The following is a 14,376-nucleotide window of genomic DNA, read 5'->3' as shown; positions in this document are numbered from 1 at the left end:
GTCATGAAAAATCTGGAAAAGTCAGGGTATTTTTTTTTTATTTAGATGGTCATGGAAAAGTCAGGGAATTCTGATTGAGAAGTTACTCGTTTTACAATTAAGCTATTATGTTTTTGTTGGTGCTATCCGTTTTTTTTTTAAAAATGAACACTAAGAAAAACTTATGTTTTTCTTAGTGTTCATTTTTAGTCATCCTTAATAATAAGATCCATATTAATATATATAATAAGATCTAACTTAACTAATAGCTAAGTTTTATAAGTTTTGTCATTCGAAGCATGTACAAATTAAGCATTTCCATTACCGTATGTAGTAATTTTAAACATTTTATAAAAACCATTATTGAAAATGGTCAGGGAAATTCATCTGATTTTTTAAAAAAGTCAGGGAATTTTATATAAATATTTGGCTAGAACCCCGTGCATAAGAGAACACTCATGTAACCATTATTATAAAAATCGTAACTAAATATCACAGTAATCTGTAATGTTTTAAAGTATAAGTAGCAAAAAACCAGCAAAGCTATAACTGCCATAAATCTTTAACCAGTTAACCAATCAGACTGGACTTGTATCCAGAGTTTGGTATAACCAAAGATTAAGTTTGCACCATTTTTTACAAATTATATAGAGTAGTTCTTATTTTACAGGTGTTTTTATTGGCGCAATATAAAGTCAAAATATCACTAAAAATTGAACATTTTAATTAAATTTTTTTCCGAGGACAAAATTAAAAGATTTCAAAATTTGCCTCGGTATAGCCTACCATTATGTGTTAGCTATTTTTCCATGTAAGTGGTATTTTTGGGTCAGATAGCTTGGCATTATCAGAATCCATAGTAACTATGCTAAAATAATCAAAAAATGCTTTGTTAAAATTTTTTTTGCCACGAACTCACTTCACTGCGCAAAATTTATTTTGACTTTAAATTTGAATTTTTAGATTAGTGAATTACTGGTGTCGTATCTATAGTTTTTAATGGTCTAATAGTTATATCACCAAGAAAAAAAACTTTAAGAAAAATTTAAAAAAAACTTAGAAATACAAAAACTACGCTAACTATAAGTATCTTATTTTGTGTTCAATAAATAATTTCAATATATGAAAATTTTTGTTGTTATCTATTAATCTCAAGTGTTTCTTATTAATTTATAACTTTATAATTTATAAAATAGTTTTTAGGAAACAAAGTTGATGTATTTAGTCTTTGTTAGGGTTAGGGGTTTAATTAAAATATATCCAAAATTTTTTTAATGGAAAAAGGTTTCCGAGACACTTAAAACTAGAATCTTATTTCTAGTTTGCGTTTTTGTCGCAAAGTAGCCTCAAATTCGGCACGGTCTAATACGTTTTTCAAATATTTTTGAAAAACGTATAAGACCGTGGATGAGTCCAAAAAAATTTCTTGTCCTTTTTTTCTTCAACTATTTTCTAGTTTGTTCTCTCTTTAAAAAGTGGTTTTTATTAACTTGTTTCATATTAGAGAAAAATTATCACCTCCTCAACTTTGGAAAAAATCTGAAAATTGCTAAACTATGCTGAAAATTGTTAAAATATGCCAAAATGAAATTTTTCTATTCATCCACAAATTTTCTAATTAGCTACGACTTTCTGCAAAAAATGGGCAAAATATAGGCAGCTTGTTGAAGTTTAGAACTCAAATATATCTAAAAGTAAAATGCCTATTTGCCTCAAAAGTCCAATTTTCAGCCATTTTGAGATGCTTGTAAACTTTTCTAACACTTTGCTTTGATCTAAGATTAATAGCGTATTATTAGACCCGACTATCCGAAAAATGCAAACATTATAAACTTGTTAAAATCACCAAAAATGCCGCAATTTTTAAATAATCCTATTTTTCAATTATCAACTGTTGAATGTGTTATTGGAAACCAGTTCCCCTCTAATCTGCTTACTGGCCCATGTGAGGGGTGCAACCAATTATAAGTCATTTCTTAACAAAAAGGAAGATACAGTTGGTTGCCTCCCTTTGATAGTTTTTATAGTGGATAGGTACACAAATAAAGGAACAGTAACATTTTAGAGACCTTCATTATTGTTTAAATGTAATACTTTAAACATAATTTACACAATTAAAGAGTATTATATCTCAAAGCTAAAAACGGTTTATATCTTCCAAAATAATGCTGAACAGTTTTTCAAAAGACTTTCATAATATATAAGGGGTGTTAAAAAACTCTATAATAATTTTATTCTTAGGTTTGGTTTTTGCTTTCTAATTGATAATTAATTGATCATTAAAAATAATTATTATATGATCATTTAGTTAATCTTTTTATTAACAAGATAGTAAGAAGTAAAACCCTTCTTCTGTTTTTGAGCTCAGTCTTATGTAATGTTACTCGCTGGATAATGATACTCACTCGATAATGTTACTCACTGGATACCAATGGATACCTGGTGTTATAGGATATTTGAAATAATCGGCATCATTTTTTAAACTGCTGACACAAACAGAATCACATACAAAAGCTGTTATCTTACCAGGAAAAACTCACTAAAATAATGCACAATCAGATATTTAATGAATATTGGTGTCAATTTCAGTGACTTTTGTGTAAGCAAGTATCATCCAGTATGGGAAAAATATCAAGTTTACTGCTCATTGATGTTACATAAACTTTTAAACAGCATGATTGAGGTGAGAAGTAATAAAATAATCAAGTTTTTTTAAGAGCAGGAGCATTCTCAAACAATTTAGTGAGTACTTCATCTGCATTAGCAGCTGTTTTGGTTTCAGATACGGAGAAAAGTCTGAAAATAAATTTGAATCAGATAAATCTGGAAACATAATTTTAAGAATGTATTAAGTAAAATCTTGTTTTAATGAGTTATTTTCTAGACAATTTTTTAAAGAAAAAACTTTTAGAGCAAAGTTTTCAAGTTTTGTTTTATTTAGATTGAACTCTTTTAACAAAAAATAAAATTAGCCATTTTAATTATAATTAATTAAAAGTCTATAATGATATAGGATACAAAACATCAGTTATATAAGCAAGACAATATACCTGTATACCTAATGTTTTTACAGTTTTTTTTAGCAACAAAAAATATGTTTTTTGGTGTCAAAAGACCGATTTGTATTTGGCTTTTGTAGGGACAGTTTATAAATAACGATATGTCAGATACATAATAAAACCAACTTTGTAGGGATAGGGAAAAAAGAGATGAATTTCATCCTGAATTACAAACAAAAAATATTTCTGCAAAGTTAATTTGCATAACATTATTTTGCTTTCATGTATTCTTTGAGCTACTTTAAAAAGTATGTCTTAGTTTTGCTAACATAATGATGTTTTGTGAGTTCATATAAGTTGCTTGTTAACTCTTCTCGAACCTCATCAGGGCTTTTAGCTATCGTTTTTAAAGCACCTATTAGTTTTCAACCATTGTTTATAAGTTGTTTTATTAACTTTAACCATTGTTTATAAGTTATTTCATTAGCACAAGGACATGTAATATTTTTTCAATTCTTTCCGGGACATTTCACACACTCTTGAGATGTGTTCCGGAAAGATATATGCATGAATGAAAAATACATGATTCATTTTTTAATGAATATACAGTTAATGCCAAGGCCGGTACAATGATGTGTGTGTGTGTGGGTGATGATATACTATGTTACAATTCTTGTTATACCTAAGAGACCGCCCGTCCGACTAGAAAAAAAGCTCAAATAAAAAGGAAGAACCGGTGATAAGCAATGCACCGATAAAGCGAACGATTAAACCGATGAAACGAAAGGTTAAAAAAAAAAGTTCCCGGGTTCAAAAAAGAACGACGTCACGCGCATGCGCATGCGCGCAGAAATAAAGGATCAGGTGTCAAAAAATTTTTTCATCGAAAAAAAACGGTTACAAATTCAATTTATTCTGTTCCCTAAAAAACCGCGCATGCGCAGAAATAAAATTTTAATGAAGCGTGACAAAAAGTATATAAGGAGTGAAAAAAAATGAAATGGTTTCATAACTATTGGATACAAAAAACAAACCTTTACAAAAATTTCAAACACCAACGACAGTAGCAGTAGTTCAACCTTATAAACCTGATCCTCCAATAGATAATGGTGGTACACACGACTCGCATGGGAATCGTATTCGATATTTTGAAGTGTATTAATAAATCGAAAATAGCGTTGATATTAACACTTTCGAGCTTGTTTATTGTTATTGTAGTAGGAGGATATTTATTTGGAACGTTATTGGCAGCTTTTATATTACTTGGAACAGTGTTAGGGTTTTATATATGTAATAAAATAATAAAAAACAAAGTGTAAAATTTTTATGATATATATTATAATAAAAATTAAGGTTTAATATTTCTAATTCCGTAAGAAATTCCTCCAGAAATAGCGCCACCCAAAACAGCTTTTCCAATCGTAGGTAAAAGAGGTATAAGACGACTTCCTACTGTAGCCAATAAGGGTCGTATAAATTTTCCACGCATGCGTCTTCTTCGTCTTCTTCCAGCGCCTTTTAGAGGTGGTAAATAAACTCTTCCTTTTCCTCTTCTTTTTCCAGCTCCTTGTAATGGAGGTAAATAGGCTCTTCCGCAGCCTCTTTTTTTACCTTTACCTTGCATAATTGATTTTAATGGAAGTAAATAGGGTCCTCTTCCTCTTTTTTTTCGCATTTTATGTATATCATATGTTTAATTTGGTTAATTTATTACGTGTAAAGTCAAAAGCGTATTTTTGCCAAGTAGGTAATTGTTTTTGAATGTATTTAGCAGCTGCAAAGGTTGCTAAATCTTTTACAACGTCTCCTTCTAATCCAAAACCTCTTCTTCTTTTATTTTGTTTACGAAAACGTTTTAATCTCTTATAGTGTTTTTTGTAATGTTTTTTGCGATTTTTATACATTTTTTTAACGCGGTAAAATAGCAGATATTAAAGACGGAGCTAAAACCGCTGCTAACAAGGGTAGAAATTTACCTCTCATACGTCTTTTTAAATGTCTTTTTGAGTGTTTTCTACCTGCGCCTTTTAAAGGAGGTAAATAAACTCTCCCTCTTCCTCTTTTTTTATATGACTTTTTTTTTATTTTACAAGCGGTACAACACCCTATTTTACGCATTGCGTTGCTTTTGAAGATAATCCAAAGCGTAACCTCCTACGTTTGATTTCAATAGCCGTTTAGCAAAATTTTTCACTTTGGTAATAAATTTTCCTTTCCCTCTATGATGACGAGTTTTATGATGTCGACGACGGTGACCTTTTGTACGCCTGCGAGCCATGAACACAACAAATAAAAACAACTAGATTTAAGAAATTTTTTTAGAAATAAATAGCCGTTTACTTATAAAATAATAAATACAAATTGGGTTTGTTTAATAAAATTAAAAATGTTTTTTATAACAAATTAAGACGATTTAAATTTGGTAGGAATATAGTTGACTTCAGTGTCGTTTCCTGACCCTTGTTCTATAACTTGAGCTGGATATTGCATATATATAACAAGTACACCTTTAAATTGTTCTGTAAATTGCACATTGATTTGAAACGAATTATTTCCAGCAATAGTAGCAGGAGGTTTATCGTTGATAAAATTAAAATCGCTAGTGGTATCGATGACTAAAGGTTCTGTAGTGTTAGTAGTACTAAAATAGAGTTTAGGATGTCTCAAAAAACTATCATCGTCAAAATTATAAAAATCTGCAATATTGTTAATATTAAAAGTAGAGGGTGTATTTCCTTTACACCAGGAAGCATAACTTTTCCAAAGGAACCATTGATCATCTTGCTTTGTCAAATCGTATTCAGTAGTATCACCTGCTGAATTAACATATGTTCTTCTGTAATTATAAAGGGTGATTTTTTTAATCATGTTGCAAGCCATTTCAACCGGTGTAAAACAACCTTTGCTTAAATGATCGCTTTCTTTTTTTGAATTAACACAAAATATAATGCTGTGAGGTACAAGATCTGCTGTCTTTATACTTCCCAAATTGATAGTGACTTCTGCAACATTTTCTACATTGGTGACAACTTGTTCGTAGTGAGCGATACGTAGTAAAGTATACATTTCGTCTTTTTTACTGTTGAGATATAAAGATTTTTCTAAAGGCAAACTAGGTTTGAGTCTATACGTATTGCAATAAATCATTGGGTTTTTTATAGCTACTCCTACATTAGCAAGCGCTGTTACGTCTGCGTCTGAAATAGGTCTTACCCATTCTAATAGTTGATTCATATCGTTTTCAATATAAAACTCAAATCTTACTTGTTTATTTTTTCCAAAATATTCTTTCATTTGAAAAATTTCACATATTAAACTCAAAGGTACTCTAAATTTACAACCTTTTTCTCTAGTCATGAAAGCATTATATCTATCTCTTAGCACTGTTTGATAACCAGGAGGTATAGGAGCAGCTCCGCTTCCTACTGCGGCGAGTGGTCTAATGAGTCCATTAGGGTCTGCAGCTTGTATAAGCGCTTTGGTTTCAGTATAGGTAATAGGGTTTGTATTTTCAGTTTCTTCTGTTAAACCTAAATTAGGATTAATCATCAATTCTCTAAAAGCTTTTATATAACTTTTTTTAACTAGCATTGTTTTAAATCGATCGTAAGAACGATTAATAACAGCGTTGTTTGCGCAAGTAGTATTATTTTTTTAATAGTTGGGATAAAATTTGAAACATTTAAATAAGGCTTGAATAAAGTTGTTGCAAAGACATACTTTTTTTGCTAACTCATCGTCTGTTACAGGTGTAAATCTTGTTTGCGTGTTCACATTTTTATAAAGAAATAAATCAAAATCTATATAATAATCTGGTAGATATGTCCATTCGTTAAGTATAGTGGTAAAAGAAATTAAATTAGCCATGTCAGAAGTAAGATCGTAAGAAAATTTTTGATTATTAACAGCAATGACTTCATCTTGAGCTTGAGCTGTTTGAAAACCAGGATATTTTTCATTTAATATCGCTTTATATTCAGCGCTAATATTACCACTTGTTGCTTCTTGTAATAAACGATTTTCGTGATCTGCTTGTGCCAAAACATCTTCAATAGTAACATGACCGTTTGTATTGGGTGTATAACGGTTGCCGTCACCCTCTCTCATATATTTAGCTAACGAACCCATTTTTTTTTTAAAAAAAAAAAGAAAAACATTTTTTTTCTATTTATTCATCTTCTGATTCTGAAGTAGTTTTTTTAAATGGTATTTTTTTATTTTTAACGTCTTTTAAAGCACGAGTGTAACCAAGTTCAATTAGACTTTTTTTGTTCAATTTTTTTTTCTTTTTGTCGTTGTTATTCTGCATGAGTGGACTTGATAAAATCGCTCTTTGTTGAATAATGCAGTTTCTACATAAACCGTTTATTTTGTCAACGGCATTGACTTCTTGAAAGCATTGCGAACAAATGTGTAAAGGACTAGATTTGTTTTCAGTTTTCGACCTCTTCTTCTTCTGAACTTTCGGTTTCAGATTCTGAATATTTTCGTTTTTTAAGTTTGGATTTGATTTGTTCCTTTTTTCTCCTATTCTTGGGAGGTTTTTCTTCTGGTATTTCTTCTTTTTTATTTTTGATTTTTTTAATTTCATCAAATTCTGATTTCATGTTTTGAAATTCAGATTTAGTCGAATATTGAGTCAGTTGATTTTGTAATTGTTGCATGTGATTTTTAATTTGACTGAATTGTTCTTTAGGATTTACTTTTGATTCTTGCATCATTTTTTCTTCTAAATTGACTAAATTTTTATGATATCTTCCTTTGGCACAAAAGAGACTCATTTTTTTTGAAAGATAGGTGAGAGAAAAAAAATAACAACTTTTTTTTCTTTTTATATTTTCTTAATCATAATAAAAAATAAAAGACATTATTTTATACTAATCAAACTAGTTAATTGTAAAACGGAACCATTTGAATCTTTAAAGTAGGATTAAAAAAAACAGAAGGACTTAAGATTATTAAAGGTAAGCGGTTCAGATTTTGAATTGAGAAATGACCATCTTGTTTGTTTCCAATACATCTTACATCGTTGATATCAAAGGCGGATAATTGTCCTTGAATAGAAGGATTACGATTTTTTGTAAAATCAATATTGGTGGTGACTTGAGTAGAATTGGTGTAGTCTAATAAATTGAAAAAAGCAACAATACCGGGAACATAAATTTTGTTCATATACATTCCACAATTTACAGCTTGATCGCATTTGATAAAAATGTAAGCGTCCGTAGTTGAAGGAAAGTTGGAAACAGTGTTATTAAAATTACTAATTTGAACTAGAGCACATCTTAAGAAAGCGAGTCTTTTTTTTTGAATTTTAAAATCTAGCGACATGGCGTTGGTCATATTTTCATCCACTTGCATAACAAAGGGATTGATTTGTTGAGTTAAACTGTATTGATCTCTTTGTAAAAGTAAAGTATAAGGTATAGGATTGTTTCCAACAGGTTGATACATTTTTAAAATGATATTTTTTAAAGGTAAACTGTCTGTCCAAGTTTGTATAATCGTACCATCGCTCTTTTTTTGATAAATGAATTGACCATTAAGAGAAGTGCAATAAAATACCAATTCTGTTAGATTATTTCCTTGTAATATAGCTTTGACACTATTTAACCATGTTTTATGACTCGGTGTGGTAGCTCTTTCTAAAGTACTTGTTGTGACAAGAGGTACTTTGATGGTATTTGAAAAAATAGGTTTGCTTTGTTCGCAATATATTAAAACTTCAATAAAAGTTTCTGCGCTATATTTAGCGATTAAAGAGCTATCGGATGTCCATATTTTATAAATGTCATTAGGTAAGTTTGAAGGTAATACTTGAAAGGGAGTGCCTTTCATTTCGGGAGTACCAATAGGAACATTATTCCATGTGTAACTGGTATCATAATCTGAATAGGAGTTACTTTTCATTTCAAAATTGGCGTTACTTTTCATAAGTAATGTGCTCAATTTAATGGGTGATAATAATTTTCTTTGGAAGGATGGTAAAGAAAAAAAAGTATAATAATTTGAAGTTCCGTCTATTGGATCAGGAATGCATGAAGGCACACCCTTTGCTTTATTTGTAAGATATTTACTAAACATGTTAAAATCGGACCCTGCATAAGTATAATCGTCAAAAGTCAAGTTATTTAAATTGAGATTGAGTAAATTGTTTGTCATGTTTAAACTTTCGGTAAAAACATCCATCATTTTTCATTCTCTTTCAGGCCATATGACTTGATCTACGTTAAAAAAAGGTAAAGGTAAAGAAGCTAACGGTATATTTTTTAAAGTATAACGATAATATTTTCTTTTGGATGTGAGAGGAAAATAAATTTGATAAAAACTTGTTAATAATTCTGTAGGTTCTACGCCTAAATCAGCTGCTGTAACATAGATAAGTTTTGTACCAAATCCAGTTGGAAAAGCAGTTGTAAAAGCAGCTTTGATAATATCTACAAATTGTGATAGTACTATTTTTTCATTGGTATAAACTCCAGGATAAAGTGGGTTTTTTAGTGTCGACATAATCGTTCCAAATTTTCCATAAAGATTGAATACGAAGGTTGACATTATAAGGTGTGTTGAAATCGTTAAGATTAGTTTCTACGTTATATCGGTTGCCTTCAAAGGGTATTGTGTTGGTGTTGGTTATTATTTTTAATAAAAAGAAAGCAACTTGCCACGGTACAATGTGTTTCATTTTTGATTTTGTACTTTCTGCAATAGGTAAAAAGTTATTAACATACACATCTAGATCAACACTAAAAATATTATTGTCGGCGGTTAAATTTGTTCCAGTTAAAGCCGGATTTTTATAATTGGGTGAGAGCATAATATGAATAAAAGGTCGAACAAAGGTTTCTTCTATACCGTTTAGAATAGTTTGTATTGGGTGAAATAGCTGCTATTTGTGCGGCGGTTAAAAGCGGATGTTTTGCATAAATTAAATAATTTTTACTAGTGTGAGTATTTAATGATAAATTGAATATGTTGTCGTATAGAGAATTAGTAGTAATATAATCAAATTGTAATAATTTTGTAAAATCTTCTAGAACGTACACACTATCACTTGTTCTATTTGAAAAAAAACCGAAATAAGATAAACCTCTTTCTTGTAAAGGCGAGATCACGCTTAAGGTAGATCGAATAGGTTGTAAAAAAGAAGGATTTCTTGCGTATTCGTTTCTTTTTTTATAATACCATAATAAATTATAATTGATTCTATTACTAAATGGGGAAGTATTAACGTTAAATAAATTTTGTTGAACATTGTTGTTGCTATCTAAACTAAACTTTATCATGGGTAAATCGATTACAGCCGTTTTGTATCGAAGCTCAGTCGAAGGATCAAATAAATATTTTGGATTAAAATATTTTGTTGATGAAATTTTACCATCTTTGTTATAATAACTTGAAAAAAAGTCTGAAAAATATAAAACTCTATCTAATTTAGAATTATAAAGTTCCAAGTTTCTAACAAAAAAATCATCTTGATAGGCGGTGGGTGACATAACGCCAAAGAGTTTATCTCCACCTGACGCATTAAAGGTCCACATATAACTCAAATGATCGGCGTTCATGTTTTCCATATCTAATATGTCATAGCAAGGAAACGTGTCACCTGGAAAGGGTATATGATTGGTGTACAAGACAACATTTTTAGTAACAAGATAAAAATATTTTATGTGTCTTGTAGGATTGCTAATTATATCGCTTTGAATATCTGATAACATTTTTTTTATAGCAGGTTTGGATTCCATTCTTAATCCGTAATTGTTTTCTAAGAAGGATAGGTTTTCATCTACTCGAGTTAAATTGGTAGGTACGTCCATACTGGCTAAATGTAAAATGGTGTTATTTTTAAATGTGGGTTTGTCAATATCGTTAGGAGTCAAGGGTAAACTAAAATCGTTCAAGACATTATAATGCACGCTAGCTTCATTTTTATTTTTAATTTCGCTAAAATAATACGTGCTACAATCATATTTATTTACATCTAAAACATCGTCAAACGTTAAATTGTTCATTTTTTCTTTTTTTCTTTTTTTCTCGCACTCTTTTCTTCAAAGGTTTTAAAAAAGTGGTAACATATTCGTTAAAGTTTTTATAATAAATGTCTTTGTCTTCTTCGTTAATAGGTAACAAATCTTCTCGTTTTACTTTAAAAGTCGTATTTAAATCGCCTACTATTCCCACTTTATAAATATAAACGGGTAAATAACCTTCTACTGAAGGGTTAGAGCGCTTAGAGACTTTGATAATAATTACTTTTTTGGTAGTGTCCCAATAGGGTTGATCGCGAGTAGTCGATTTGCTAAAAGTGTCTTTGGGATCTATTTATACTTTTTCAAATAACATTCGGTTCCAACGGAGAGAGGTTTGTATATTTTTAATTTTTCGTTTTTGTACTCTTTTTCTACTCGATGTAACATGTTGGAAGAAAAATGATGTCCTCGTCTTTTGCCGTCTCGGTATTGATCGACTAAACGAAGAGCTTTACCTTTGGCGTCGTCAGCATCCAATTCATTAGGAGCGATTCCACTTGTGACTCGTTCTTTTTTCGTTGAGTTTTTGTTCCATGTCCTCGATATAAAAACTCCAATTCTTTTTTTGAAGTTCGCCTTGTTTTCTTAATTTTTGATAAAGTTGTTTTAAACGTCCTATGGTTGATTCGGCCAAGTAAGCTTTCCCATAATTTTTAGAACAAAAATGAACAATGTTTTGTTCATAACACCATTCTTCCATTTTGTTGTTAAAAAATTCTCCACCTTGATCCGTTTGCAAGTAGATAAAAGTTTTATCGTCTCTTTTAATGTCTTCAAAAATATGTTTAAAACTGCTCAGCACTTTGTCGGCTGTTTTTTTGCTGAGTGACTCTCAAATACACTTTTTTAGATACTCCATCAACCACAACTAAACAAAATTCGGGTCGATGAGGAGCAAAATTTAAATTAAAACTGTTCATGTCGGCCAAATCAGCTTGAAAATATTGTCGAGGTCTATCGTACGAATATTGATGTGTTTCGTAAACATAAGGTTTCCGAGGTGCTTGTTTTTTAACGTTGACATCTGTTGTTTTTTTAAAAAGCAAAGTAACGTGTGACCAAGCGGTGATGAGACCGTTCCATTTGGCATATATGGAATTTTCTAAAAGCGCTTTGAGTTGATCATAAAATTTCAAATCGGTTGGATTTTTTTTTAAAGTGTCCAATTGCAACAAAACTTTTTTAATTTTGGGTACGTCTGTCAAAGCAAACAAACGACTCGATAATTTAGTCAGTTGATCTTCTACAAGGTTGTCAATAGCATCTCTCAACACATTGTCCATTTTTTTTTTTAAAAGTCGGAATATTTTGTTATCGGAGCTTTTCTTTTTCTTTCTTCTATATTTGTAGATGACGATCTAGTAGATGGTTTTTTCGCTCTTAATCCTAAACGACCACTTCTAGTTAACATTGGAGTTTCAGTACTAGCACTAGCAGCTGTTGGTTCAGTTTCAGTTGTTTCAGGTAAAGCAGTAGCTCCTAATAATGTGGGAGCAGTTTCAGGTTCAGTAGATGCAGTTGTTTCAACAGGTTCTTCTTCTTTTTTAGTTTCTATCGGACCTAAATAAGGATCGGATGCTCGTGTTCGTGGTTCTTTTTTGGGTGTAGGAATTTCTAATAAGGAAGACCTTGTTAAAGGATGAGTGAATAAATTTCTTTTTTTAAAATGGGTAAGTAGTTTTAAAGCGTTGGCAAAATTTTTAATATTATTAGAATCCATTTCAAAACATTTTTTATAAGATATTAAAAGCGAATTTAAACGACCAAGTTGAGAATTATACATTGCACCCATTATCATTAACATTTCGAGTAAACTTTTCTCTTTGATTGTATTTTCTGTACTGTAAAATTGATTTGAATTGGATTTAATATGTTGCAATAATCCCAACATACCTCCTTTAGCACAAAGTTTGTTGTAGTTCTTCTTTTAATAGGGATGCATCCTTTACATCTTCTCAAAAGGTAAAGAAGGTACAGTGTTGAAAAAAGTTTTGAACGTTAAATAGAGCATCGTTTCTCCGATGGATCTGCTGGCTAATGCGTTTTCGTTATAGTTGTTTATCATTTGAACAAAAATATCTTTATTAGGTAATAAATAACTGTTGACTTGAATGTATTCTCTCAATATTTCAAATTTATCACCTCGAAACATTTCGCCATACTGTATACATCTTTGTTGAATAATGTCTTTTGTTTGTGTTAATATTTCAAAAGCTCTATTTCCACCAAAACTTTTATCGCTGAGAGATTCGCTTTCTATAAAACTAGAAGTCATAACAGTGTAAGGATCTCGAGCTAGAGCACTAGCATATACACCTTCGGAGGTTAATTTAGTTTCGTTTCGGAAGGATATGTTGTATTTTTTAATAAAACTCCATAATTTGGCAAAAGTGAGTTGTCTTATTTGGTAATAATCGGCTACTATTCTCATGTTTGTTACAGAATGAGAAGAAGTGAGTAAAGTTAAAAATTCGTTAGCATAATACGAATATTGTTTTGGATCGTTTATTTTTTCAAAGGCAAAGTTGCTCACATTGTTAATAATACTAGCTATAGATTCTTCTACATCTACGACGTTGGCTAGATATAAAATATAAATTTTTAAATTGCTTAAAGTGGCTTTTTCGTTTCTCGGTTTGTAAACGCGTAAAGAAATTTGATGTGAACCAAATCGATAATTGACTTGATTTTTACACATGTCCACCAGCTGTTTAGCCAAGTTGGGAATTTTTTTTACAGATTCGTTACGATAAAGTTGATCTAGAATTTCACTCGCATTGGCTGTTTCGTGAAAAATTAAAAATTTATTAAGAGGCGTCAAAGTGTAAATTTTTTTGTTAGTCGATGGAATAGTATTTAAAGTAGTAGAACGCGGTAAAGTGTTTAATGTAGATTGAATAGAGGTGGGTGGTGTAGTAGTAAGAGAGTTGTCTTCAATAGGAAATCTTTTTAAATTTCTCATCATTCTTAAAGATTCGCTAATGTTTCTTTGATCAATTTGATCATTGAATTCGCTTTGTTTGTTCAGATTTAAAATGGATTTAAAAGCGTAAGCATCTCCTCCTACGTTGAGATAAGTTTTCCATTTTTCTTGTTCGCTGATTAAACTTGTAGCTATATCACTATCGAGCATAGTGTCTAGAGGTAACAAAGCATTTAAATTTTGTTGAAAGCTCACTTCACCAGCAATTTGATTTTCGAGATTGATGGGATCAGCATAATTGAGAGAAGAAGGTAAATCGTATCTCTGGATAAGCTCAGACACATTTGATGTGTTTGTTTCTCCAGATTCTAGGTTACCTTGTTCGTTTTCTTGTTCGTCGATTTGTAATAATTTTTTGTTAAAAACATCCATGTTGTAGGCATTT

The sequence above is a fragment of the Hydra vulgaris genome, chromosome 01, assembly GCF_038396675.1.
Source record: "Hydra vulgaris chromosome 01, alternate assembly HydraT2T_AEP".
NCBI lineage: Eukaryota > Metazoa > Cnidaria > Hydrozoa > Anthoathecata > Hydridae > Hydra > Hydra vulgaris.
Note: the sequence above shows the minus strand (reverse complement) of the source record.